General features: G+C 35.9%; 1 protein-coding gene across 5 annotated transcripts in view; it reads left to right on the forward strand.

Moving 5' to 3' along the window:
- The window catches only part of FOXP2 (forkhead box P2), a 344,924-nt gene extending 343,384 nt beyond the window's left edge, over positions 1 to 1,540 (forward strand). For all 5 annotated transcript variants that reach the window (XM_018080571.1, XM_018080573.1, XM_008932480.2 and 2 more), the window contains one exon: positions 1 to 1,540. This exon is cut by the window's left edge and continues 1,377 nt beyond it. The gene's annotated coding sequence lies outside the window, so the exon portion shown is untranslated.
- Positions 1,541 to 12,080: the final 10,540 nt, after the last annotated feature.

Consider the following 12,080-nt stretch of genomic DNA (forward strand, 5'->3'; position numbering starts at 1 on the left):
TGTGGTGAATACATGTTGTTAGAAGATGTCTTGTATGGTCTTAATCTTTGTTGTGTACTATTTTTTATAGTCTTAAGTTATAATGAAAAAAAAAAAAGTAGGAACCAAACATAAAAGGTCTAGTAAAGCCAAAAATTAATTTCATATTGATTTAAAGTGATCTAGGTGAGTTTTTACACTGAAAGCAAAGATATAGCAATTGTAGTCCATGGTATTTATTTTCAGTCAAACCAAAGTTACATATAATTCTGCCTCTGCTTATACGGGATATTAACACTAACAATACACTCCCTTTGGAAGACTTGCACAGGCCAAATTGTTGGAATGCTGGTTTTCTTGACAACTCCAAACCCAAAAATATGATAATGCGTTATGGTGTAGTTGAAAATAGCATAGTCAGATGTTTGCTTAAAACCTAGAAACTTTACGTGTTGCTTTTCATGTGCTGTGCCAAGTCTTGATAATACTTTTTCCCCCAACCAAGGGACCTCATAACCTGATTATGGTTATTGCTTTACAAACAGTTTTTTGACAGAAGGTGGCTGCTAGAGCTTAACATATGTACCAGTTCCATGTGATGGTCCTGGTTCTTGCAAACTAAGCTCATCATTTATTCTTTGCTGAAGTCAGCAAATAGACTTAAAGATATACACAGTCATCTATCACGCCAAATAAAAGGACATAACGGCTTTCGAAAGGGTTTTCCCACTTACCCAAAAGGCTTTCTGAAAGCTTCTACCTCTGCAAAAGAAAAAAAAAAAAAAGAAAAAAAAAACAAAAACAAAAGAAATTAGAACAATTATGGCAGATTGCATGAATTGTGAGAACGTCACAGTAACTGCTACTTTTCATTATGTTTGTCTTTGGGTCATGATCAACAGAAAGTTTACAGTAATTACATCAAGAGAAGGATTCACCTTGTAAGCAATTGTTTTCAGTCAATCAGTCGTCTAAGATTCTGATGTGAGGATTACCGGAAAGGGAATGATGGGTGTTTCAAGTGCATGTTCAAGAGACTTTGATGGACTGGAAGTAAATGTGGTAATTGTACCATCAGGAAGGTGGCCTAAGACTACAATGCTAAAGTATGCATACCTCAGTTACAAAACTTTTGAAAGGAAGTCTCAGCCACAGAATGCATATACCTGTAGAGTTTTGCATGGGTTTTATATAAATACAATTTAAAAAAAAAATAGCTGCTTGCACATTATACCAGAAAAACCTCCAAAACTGCAATTGCTTTGAAAATAGATTTTAGGTTTTTTGGAGTTTTCTGAGATGCTTGGTCTGTATTTTGATAATTGTGCATATTATGTAAAAATGTTGGTGGACCCATAAATGACCAGAACTTTTTCTAAGAAAAATGTTGCTTTAATGCATTTCATGAATTTTTACTCTTATATCATTGCTTGCTAGTAATAGCAAATCTGCTTTTCTGCATCTGCTTTGCGTAGCTATTGTAAGGCTTTGAACTAATGTATGTATTTATTGCTTGAACTTCTGTGCATACCTTATAAAGCATAATGTCTGACAATTTAAATGGCTCATGTATTCTTGCTTCTATCATAAGCTGAGGACGGGGGATTATGATCTTTTGTATACAGCAAATTTTAACTGTAGCACAAACATCTGTTTATGTATTGGTGGGATATACCTGTTTTATTTATCTTTTTTGAGGTAAACTAATTTTTGATACTTTTCATTACTGTGTACTGTGTTCATACCTTGAATTCTCTGACGTTAGAAGTCATGGTTGAGAATTGTAACAGCTGTTATTCGTTCTGTATTCATGGCTTTCACTGCTGAATAAAATAAAGGACCAAACCTAGGATTTGAAAGAAAACTGTCTACCTCTAACACCAGGGAGTTATCAGATTTTATTTTACATAGTTTTAGTCTACAAAGTCACAATTGCTTAAACCTAGTGAGCTTAAGGCTTATGTTCTGTGTGGTTGAATTCATGGCACAGTTGTACTGTTTGAAAATCAATTAAAGTTTTATGTGAATGTTACAAGTATTTGGTAGATTTGCCACTAAATGGGTTTTCTTTAGATAAAGCATATATGGGGAAACTGTCATCAGCATTCTGTATCTACAGCTGATTAACTTCATAAGAATGCATTTCTTTATGATTAGGGAATCCAAGCACAGTCAGCTAGGATCAGAGTTACTGAACTGCACTTAGGATAAACCAGCCTGGACTCAAATGTCCTGCATCTCCCCATAGTCTGATTTACAAATTTCCTCAAACTTGAGTTTCACATTTTGGGGGTTTTTTTAATTGTTATTGTTTGGCCTGCACGCTTTATTATTAATGTGCATTCTGAAAGGGTAGCTTTATTATTGCTCTAGAGCAATTACCCGGAAGCCCATTTTGCCCTTGTTGTTTCAAGAATTCAGATCACTATGGAGGGAGTTTGTCCATTAAATTTGGCATATTTAGGAAAACAGGATGTACATTTTAATATAGAGTCGATGTATGAACAGTGTTTTCACTGCTATTGGATGTAAAAATGTATATGAAACCATTTCATTCACTTGCTTACATTTCTGGAGTATAAATAAAAAATATAATTCTTTTTGATCCATTTATAACCCACAGGGTTTTATTCTTTCTGGGAGGAACCTTCTTCCACATTAAAAAGCTGAATTAATAGAAGCCTTTCTATAGCTTGCTGTAGCTCTCTTATGTCAGAATTGGGATACATGAAGCACACCGAGTTTTATCCAAAAAAGTGCAAACCATTAATGACAACATCACATGGGATCACGTATGTTATTTTGCATCAGCACATTACTCAGCAGATAAACTTTTCGTGCAGCCACATCTGCCTTGGCGAGGTTTTGCATGTGAAGATGATTTCTTAACCTCCTTTGTGAAAGTGATATTTAATGACAAACTTTGTTCTTAAGGAAATTAATCCCTTGTAAGACTTTGTTGTTTTTTATATTGGGGAAATCTAATTAATCTGCTGTGTCTTGTGACTTACCCACTCAAAAATTCTGCACATATACTCTTGCATGTGTGATCACTATTCATTATCTCGTTCAAAATGCTGGATGCCACAGTCCTGCAGTACATACCAGACTTCTGGTTCTGGCTTGTCTAAAGAAATATTTTTTTTAATGCAATGAAAGGGAGGGGGTTCTTTCAGTATCGTAACATTAGAATGAGGTCTTAAGATACTTCTATATGAAGAGCTTATTAGTGCATCATAGAAGAGTTTGGGTTGAAAGGGATGTTTAAAGATTATCTAGTTTCAAAACCCCTGCCATGGGCACGGACACCTTCCACTAGATCACATTGCTCAGAATAATTTAATATTTCTTATCTAAGTTCTCAGAACAGCACTTGTGTGTTAACTTAAATACCTGTGAAAATGTACTTTCTATGTAAACTTCCCCTAAATAAATTAAAAAATATATATATTATAGATAGTTCAATGCAATTATCGTAGTTGTAGCTGTATGCTAAAAAATGTTTACCTTCAGTATTTCTACAAAGCAGAAAAATAAAGACATATTCTATGATGCTTAATTATTAAGAAGCTGAATGATGCTTTTCATGGAGCAAATGGAGACAATGTCTAAGCATATGGAAGATTTTTGATCTTCCTTGATGTATGTAGTCATAGGTACATTCATTGCATTAAAATACATCTTTTTTGCTTGTTTTTTTCTTTTTTTTTTATATAAAGGGCATATATATATATATATATATTTCAGAGACTGAATGTTACATATAAACCCGTGTTTGCAGACAGCCACTAACAAGTATGTGGAAAGGAAGTGAAAACTTGGAGAAGTCCGACTGTGTCTGAACAACCTGGTGAGAATCACTGTGCAATATGCAGACAGAGGATACAGCATTATGGACCTGTGCTCAAATCTTGCCAGTCTTCATTTTCATCTCCAGTCCAGTCCTGAGGAAAAAGCTGCTACAGGTTTTCTCTCACTGTAAGGGAGTAAAGTTCTCTTTGCTCGTTCTTTGTTTGATATTTTCCTAACAATTTAAATAATGTAAGAGGGGTAATTTTACTTCATTCTGGGCCTGTCTTAGTGGAAAACTGGATAGCAGAGCCTGGGTCTGAGATTTACTACAGATTTATAATGTTTATGGATCAGAAGAGTCAAGGGGAATCAATGGAAAATTGGTCCCATGTCCCATTAGAAGTATAAACAATACTCAAGGGAATATTTGAGTTCCTAAATCCTTTCACAATTAAAGGAAAAGACCCTAAAATCAACAGCTAGTCTCCTTGAAATTTTAATTTTACTTATAATTAAGTATTCATAAATAACAATAATATTGTGACCTTAGATGAATGTCAGGCTATTTAAGTAATTTGCTCTCTATGCAACCATTTATATGAGGAATAGTAGCTAGGTGTCTTCTAGGCAACTATCAACAGTAATTTACAGTATCTTTCTTAAAAGATACATTTTAACTATAAATAAATATCTAAGATATAATGCAATACAAACTTATTAATGTGTAAGTGTTGAATCTCTGAGAATCAAGAGAAACAAAAACTCATACATTGAAATTGAAGAAAACAACAAAAATTAATGGGCTCTAGTTTCAGAAAGGCCTGTATATGTTAGTCAAATGTAAAACCTTTCCACTATGTCTTCTAAGCAGCATAAAGGCCGGATCAGCAAAGAAGGCAGCAGGCAATCCTACTAGTACTAATATAAATTAAAATATTATATTGCAAGTTTTACCATTTCTACTTGAAGCTACCGAAGACTGAATAAATCAGAAGTAAAAAATCAGAGCAAGGAATTAATATTAGGAAGAGGAGAAGGGGGAAGGCAAAACTGCTAGTCCGAACAAAATCTTTAAACTTTTAAGAAATATAATAAGAATTTTTTCCATTGTGTAGTCAAGCAGTAATGAAAGGGAATGCATTTATTGCTACAGTGCAATTTAACACTCTATGCCTGAAACATCAGTAAAGTCTGCGGAAACTATTCATATAGATCAAAAGCACAGTGTGGCTGTAAATAATTTCAGTGAATACACTTTATTTAGGTAAAATTTTTTAAGATCCCTGAAGGCGAACAAGCTTGAGTATGTAGGCAAATAAACTAATATGTCAACTAATATATCAAAGTGAAGTTTGTCTCTCCTGGCATAGACATAGTCTGGGGCTAAATGATAAAAAGTACCTTAGATCAGAATGAGGAAATCAAATGGTAATAATATTTCTGTGAGAAAATAGGGACCTAATACTACTAAAGGTTAAGAGCATTTTTAAGTTGCTGTATCAAAGTCTAATATTCTCATTAGATTCTCTCCACCTGTGTCATATCAAAGCTTAAGAAAAATAAAAAGTAGAGGTAAATTTTTATGTTTTTTAATACTACTTGTGCTAGTAATTGTGTGATCACCAGTTTTTCAGCAGGTTTTTATGGCTTCCAAACTGTCTGAGATTTAGAATACCTAGTACAGGCAACTGAGTGTGGGTGGTATTTACCAAAGTCTGCAATATCTATATATTTGTAAAATTTTTACAGCAAATCTCTGACAAAAAAAATAAAGTTGTGCTTTAGTGTTTTATATACTTTAGTTTTTTAACAGATATCAACTCATACTTTCCACAGAAACATTGTCGTGTTATCTCATTTTCCCCCTTAGTCCCTATCAAACTACGATTATATCTTTTTTAATAGTGAACATTAATAACTCTCTCTATATATGTGTATATAAATATATAAATATATAAATATATAAATAGCTTGACAATAACTTGTTTTGTATGGGTCTGAGTCAAAACAAGATCAAGCAACACTACCTAGCTTTATGGTTCATTTTGTATTTCAGTAGCATCTTTCCTGTCTTTAAAGAAGCCTGGTACTGAGAAAGGAAAAACAGATTAAGATTTTCAAGGTCTTTCTGTTGATTCCCTTGTCATATTTCTTCTCTCCTGTACATTGAATAGTTAGATGCAGTACAGTGTAGAGGGGAAATCTGTACTTCACACAGCAGACAGATCTATGGACTTTTCAGGGTTGTTCTTTATTATACAAGAATATAGGGCAGGCACTGAAATATTTATGTCATACATACTTTTTCATCCTATTTTTATTTTCTGATGTTAGGAATAACCCAAGTGTTTTAGTGAAGGAAGGGTATTTTATTGCCATATCACCATTATGCCTGAGTCCACAGTTCATAACCTATGGGTAAACTTCATATCCAGTGGAGCTACACGGTAATTAATGAGATTCAACAGATGATGGATCCATCTCTGGGTATTTATATATGACCACTAATTACAGGACTTCCCTTGGTACAAGCTGGAGTACTGAGGCAGCAGTAGAGTTCTCCATCCACTCGTTGTACCTTCCATTTGACTTCAGGACATCATTCCTCCATGGATTTTCTTCTGCTGGAAAACTCCATTTTATTTCTGCCATCTTGATTATTTAAATATGTGCTTAGATGGGAAGAAAGCAGAACATGTTTTATCTATGAAGGAAAAAGCAATTCCAGAAATTTGTAAAGATTCTTATCTTGAGACTTGTTCTGGTGTCTTGTTCTGGTTTTCCCATGTTTATGTTACTTAAGAAACCACTCCAAATTCCACTGTAACATAATTTTTGACAGGTCAGTTAATGTAATTTTATTTGTTGATAAGTGGATGCATGTTAGTTGAAATCTGTAGTAATTCATTCAGAATTTAATTCAACTTTTATGTTCTTTCAGGTAATAAATATTTTAATAACATTACCTTATTTATTACTGAAATGTGTAACAATGACATCCCAATATGTGTTGATTTCTAGTAATTATCGTAAAACCACATGCCCAGTTGCTGCATTGATAGCATATCTCTCCTCCCCCTTTCAGGAGATGGTATAGTTGTTAAATTAATCAGATGGGAAAAGACAGTAGATTGAATGATTTCAAATAGTAGAAGAAAGCTATAAAATCCAGCGGAGAAGGAAAGCCACATTGCTGAGACCAAGCAGTGACCATGGGATGGAAAAATCAGAAGTGGCATTTGAAGATTAGTGAAGTCATAGGACCAATTAGTTAAGACAAGGAACCAGAAGAAATTTTATCTGAGAATCTAAAGAGAAAAGAAAAAAAGTTCTAATCACATTGTGGGATCTTGCTCTGCTCCTTCTTCAGATGATATTATCATATCCATGAAAATGTTTCAGGAAAGAAATGTCAGCATCCATTAAAAAAAACCTTTTATGTTTTCATTATGCCATTTTTCTTCAGATGTCAGGTAAGTGCTTGAGAATTATAGTGTGTTCCAAAAACTAGAGAGCATAAAGCAACTTATAAAACCAAAGTAACCAATATCTCTTAAAATTTGTTGGGTGCTATCAAGGATTTAGGGAGTGGCAGCATCTCACCCTGCCCCATCACCTTTCATGCAAACACTAGCTTAGCCCAGGCATAGGTGGGAACCAGAGAAAGACTTTTACTCCTTACCCACACAGTAAAAGTTAGAACAGAAAATACAGATGTTGACAACACATTACAGAGTCACGGGAATACTGGCAAAATGTGAGCAGTATATTCTGCTTTCTCATGCAACCAAGTTTTTGAAACGACATTTATTCTGTTCTTTAATGAGTTTGATTTCCTGATGTTTATCATCATGAGCAAAAGCTAAAGCTTTACAAGTACAGAGGTGATATAAAAGATTGAAATTGTCTATCTTGGCATTTTTGTACAACTGAATGTTCTAATTTTTGTGCTGTGACTCTGCATGTGCAGTTCTGTATTATTTTTTTATGCTTCTCACTCTGTACTTGTAAATTCATACATAAAGATGAATCTGCAGCACGTTGTCAAATGAAATTATCCACCAACAAAAGCAATAACAGGATCTTCAACACAGCGTAAACAAGCATGCAGAACCACATATTTCATCTAAAATACCCATTACCGACACAGTTGCCCACTTAAGCTCAAGGAGAGGAATTCCTTTCCTCAGCTACTCCAGCTGACTCTGAGATTTGCCTCTGAAAAGCCTTCCCCTGCTGTTACAGAAACAAACTCAACTCGGGCGGGCACAAAGTGAGGACAAAATAGAGCTGAGGTAGCAATTTTATGCAACAAAAAGAACTATTTCAAAAGCCCACCTTTATCAAATACTTTCTGAATGTGATTGGCATTCCTTTTTCCTCAGCACCCCAATGGTTATTTCCTTGCATTATTTTGATGCTTCTCCTCCCTGGCTGTTCCAGAGCAGTTCATCGGCTCAGGCTTTTGCTGGCTGCTGAGAATAAGGGCCAAGCCATCAACCTGTACACCAGCAGGCTGTAGAGAGACCTAAGCAATCTGCTTATTCCAAACTTAGCAAAATACACACTGTAATGACTGGCAGGCAGGCTGCTGGCAGGGCTGGAGTGAGGGGAAAGAGGAGAAGGGTGTGATCCCAAACTCACCTGCCCTGTCCCGCAACACTACAAGATGTTCTGTTAGTTTGACTTTATGCAAACTGCTGTTTCACTTTTTATAAACAAATGTATAAATGAGGCAAGTTCTACTTTCTTACAAGTTTTGTTATGAAAGGTTCACACATTTTTGTGTGAAATAAAAGTATGATGCTAATCAACACCTCCTAGTCATTAACATGCACATTCTATATAGAACTTCTTTTCCTTTGTGCAGTAAGATAGTAACAGCTTTTTTCCCTTTCATTCGAACAGAAATCTATCACTAATATATTTTCTGCTTAAAAAATGCCATAAAAAAATCAGATGAACTTTTTTTGATCCAATGTCATTCAGTTAATCAGTCCAAATGATAACAAAACAAGCAAAGAATAGAAGGAAAAGGAAAATTTAACCCAATAGACTCAGTGGGCAAGGGGCTGTGTGCCATTTTTCACCTGGAAGTGCTACTTTCTTCAGTCTTTACATCCAGTGTAATTGGGACAGTACCTCTCCATACAGGAAAAACCTAGTAATTACAGAATTAGGAAGTCCTTAATCTAGATCCGCAAATTGGAGTAAACCAGTATCATGCAGAGGTTGAAGACAAATTCACATACATGTGAGAAACCTATATCAGGATAAAAAAATCATGAAGTGAGGATAAGGTAGTGGTTTGGTTTTTTTGTTTGTTTGGGTTTTTTTTAGTTGTGGTTGGTTTTCTTTGGATTACACAGTTTTGTTCTATTTATTATTTATTGCATTGGGATTTCACTTTTTTACTATGTTTTTCATAACTATCTCATGATCGTCACATTTTTAACTTGGCAGGGACTTAACATCAATATCTTCCATTAACCTTTCCTAAGGAAAGAAAAAGTCAAAAGAAAGACTATTTGGAAAGTAATTAACTGTGTTTCTTCATCAAATGTGCAAGAAGTGGAGAATGACACCTTAAACACAAACATTGTCAGGTGTGGACTCAATTAGCTGCCCAGTGAGGCTTAAAACACGTTTCCAACAGAGGTGCTCTCAGCCTGAGTCTGGACACTTGTGCTCACGGCCATCCTGTTGTTTAGCCTTGATATTGCAAGACATAAAGCATTGTTTATGAGATGAGAGCAGTACATTTGAAAATACTATGGTGTATCTGTTTGAGGTTTAGGACTACAGGATTATGTGGTTCGGCTTTTTATTGCTATTGTTCAGCTGAGTTAGCAATTCAGAGAAACAAGGACTACCTGTTGTAAGTGTAAATGGGCTCTGACACGCATACAAGAAACTTAATGAGATGACAAAACCCCAAGTCTGAGCATCAAAACATGGGGCTATAAAATGAGTGTGAAAAACTTACAGGTTCATGCTGACAGTAGACCCCAGAATAGACCTCTGTGAGTTATACTCACAGCGAGTTATACTTCTCAGATGAACCACTGGAACCTCATTGTGTTTTTCACTCTTACAAACTGATCCTGTTTCACTTCAGCTGGAAGAAACTCTGTTTATAATCAACAAGTTGGTCCATAAACATGGGAAAAAGAGGGAAGAATTAATGTTACATAATTTTGAGTGCGTTTTAAAGGGTACCATGTAGAATTTATGCACTGAAAATAGGATGTTAACTAGCCAAGCAGAAAGAGCATGATGTCCGATCATTTAGTCACCAGGGTTTCATTTTTCTTTACAGAGTGCTTGTAGACTACCTATTTGATCAGCACCTGAAACCTACTTGTCAAGGACCAGGAATCAGAATGGGAATGATTTCAGAAGTGGAAAAAAATTTACAGCAATTGAAAGGACTTTATGATACAGACTTTAAAGTTATTATATATATACACATTGTATGTCTCCCCAGAATTTGTATCTCCCGGGCATGCCCAGGCCTGCTCACTTCCCTGTTTCCTCGCTCCCCTCTCTGACTGGCCGGAGAAGCTGCAGAGAGGAGACAGCCACCATTCGCCCTTTCCTTCCCCGGCACCTCCCACGTTCCTCCCCCTTTTGCCTGTGTCCCTATCCCGATTTGTTTCCCCGTTTGTCTGTCTCATGCTCCACCCCATGTTCTGGCATTTTCCCCGCCTAAACTGATGAAAAATCCCGTGCACACCTCAATAAAGCATTCCATCTGCATCCCTACCTTGTGTCCGAACCCATCCGTGCTGTGTCACGGCCCCATCCCCCTTGGACCGTGGCACCTACTAATGCAAAAATTATTCTTTCACATATCCTAAGCACTTCTAGGCTCTCCTAGGTTACTTCTAGTGTTGAATAACAGTGATAAATTCAGCCTACTAAACTAATTCTCAGTATAGAATTTAAAAGTGGCTGCTGGCTGATAAATACTAGAGTATTTTTTAACCAGATAAATCCCTTTTTCTCCTCTATTAATAAGTCAAGAACGAAATGATATTTTATTGCATTTTAGTGATGAGTCAATAGAACGTGCTATAAATACAGGGGAAAGCCTGTTGCAATTACACTGCTTGTAGTCTGTTTTTCATTCCATATGGCTTGCTTCCCCTGAACACTCTTATGATAGTGCATAGGAAAATACTTTATTAGGTCGTAAACGTAAATCTAGATGCAACTCTCCTTGTCAGCCACTAGCCCTCCAAAAAGAGAAGATAAAAAATGAAATGGGGTATGTTGCCTTAGAAAAAGCTCCTTATATGTTACTGCGGTTAGATCTTCTAGAAGTGGTATGGTTTAATTTCAGTTTCAAAGCCACCTGTGCTGCAGCCTGTGGCTCTGCCAGGCTGGGGTGACACCCCATGGGAATTTTGCATGGCAGTGCCCATGCAGGATTGAGAGTGATGTACTGCAAAATAGGCAGCCTGCCCAGGAGGGGCAGCCCTGTAGCTACAGTAGCACAGAATGATGAAGAGAACAAAGTGTGTGAAGAAGCGTCCAGTCAGCCTGGAAGAGGACTAATGCGTCATTTCTTTTCGCTGATGCTTGAGGATAGAGTCCTCTAAACCATGTACAGAAGACTTCACAGATCTGAAGATGAGACTTCTTTTCTTTAAGTACAATACTATTTATTCCTTAATTAAGAACCACAAAAATCAGATTTTTTAGTAAAGACCTACCATTCAGTGTTTGGAAAAAAAATCTATAAAAACATGTAACTGTCACAAATTAATTTTTTCAAGGACATGGAAACATAGCAAATAGATCAAATTTTGGATCAATTAGGAGCTATTTCATTGTTGGGAAACTATATATTGGAAAGTCCTTGAGTTTAAAGTTCTTTGATCCCCAAATCCCATTGATTTTATCCCTTTCTGTGTCATGGTTCTTCTGCTGCTTGCATGATTTTATGGTATTTAAATTCTCCCTAGAGAAGATCACAGGCTCATTCCACTGCAGACTGTACAAACACAGTGAATAAGCCATTCTTCAGAAGACTCTAAAGGTTTACAATCAACATATATAGGTATGTTGATATAACAAGATATAACAAAACTCAGTACATGAAACATTTACAAAGAGAAGTGATCTGGTCAAGGTCATCACAAAGATCAGTTGCAGAACCAGCAGTATCATCCCAGACTCTGGACTGGGAATCAAGGCCCCTAGTCACTACTCTATAGTTGCTAGAACTCTTTATATAGAATTTGACTTATAGCCACAAATATAAATGTATCAAAATCATTTCCACTCAATTGTATTCTCCTCTC

The sequence above is a fragment of the Manacus vitellinus genome, unplaced genomic scaffold (genome assembly GCF_001715985.3).
Source record: "Manacus vitellinus isolate BGI_N305 unplaced genomic scaffold, ASM171598v3 scaffold_5_pilon, whole genome shotgun sequence".
NCBI classification, from domain to species: domain Eukaryota; kingdom Metazoa; phylum Chordata; class Aves; order Passeriformes; family Pipridae; genus Manacus; species Manacus vitellinus.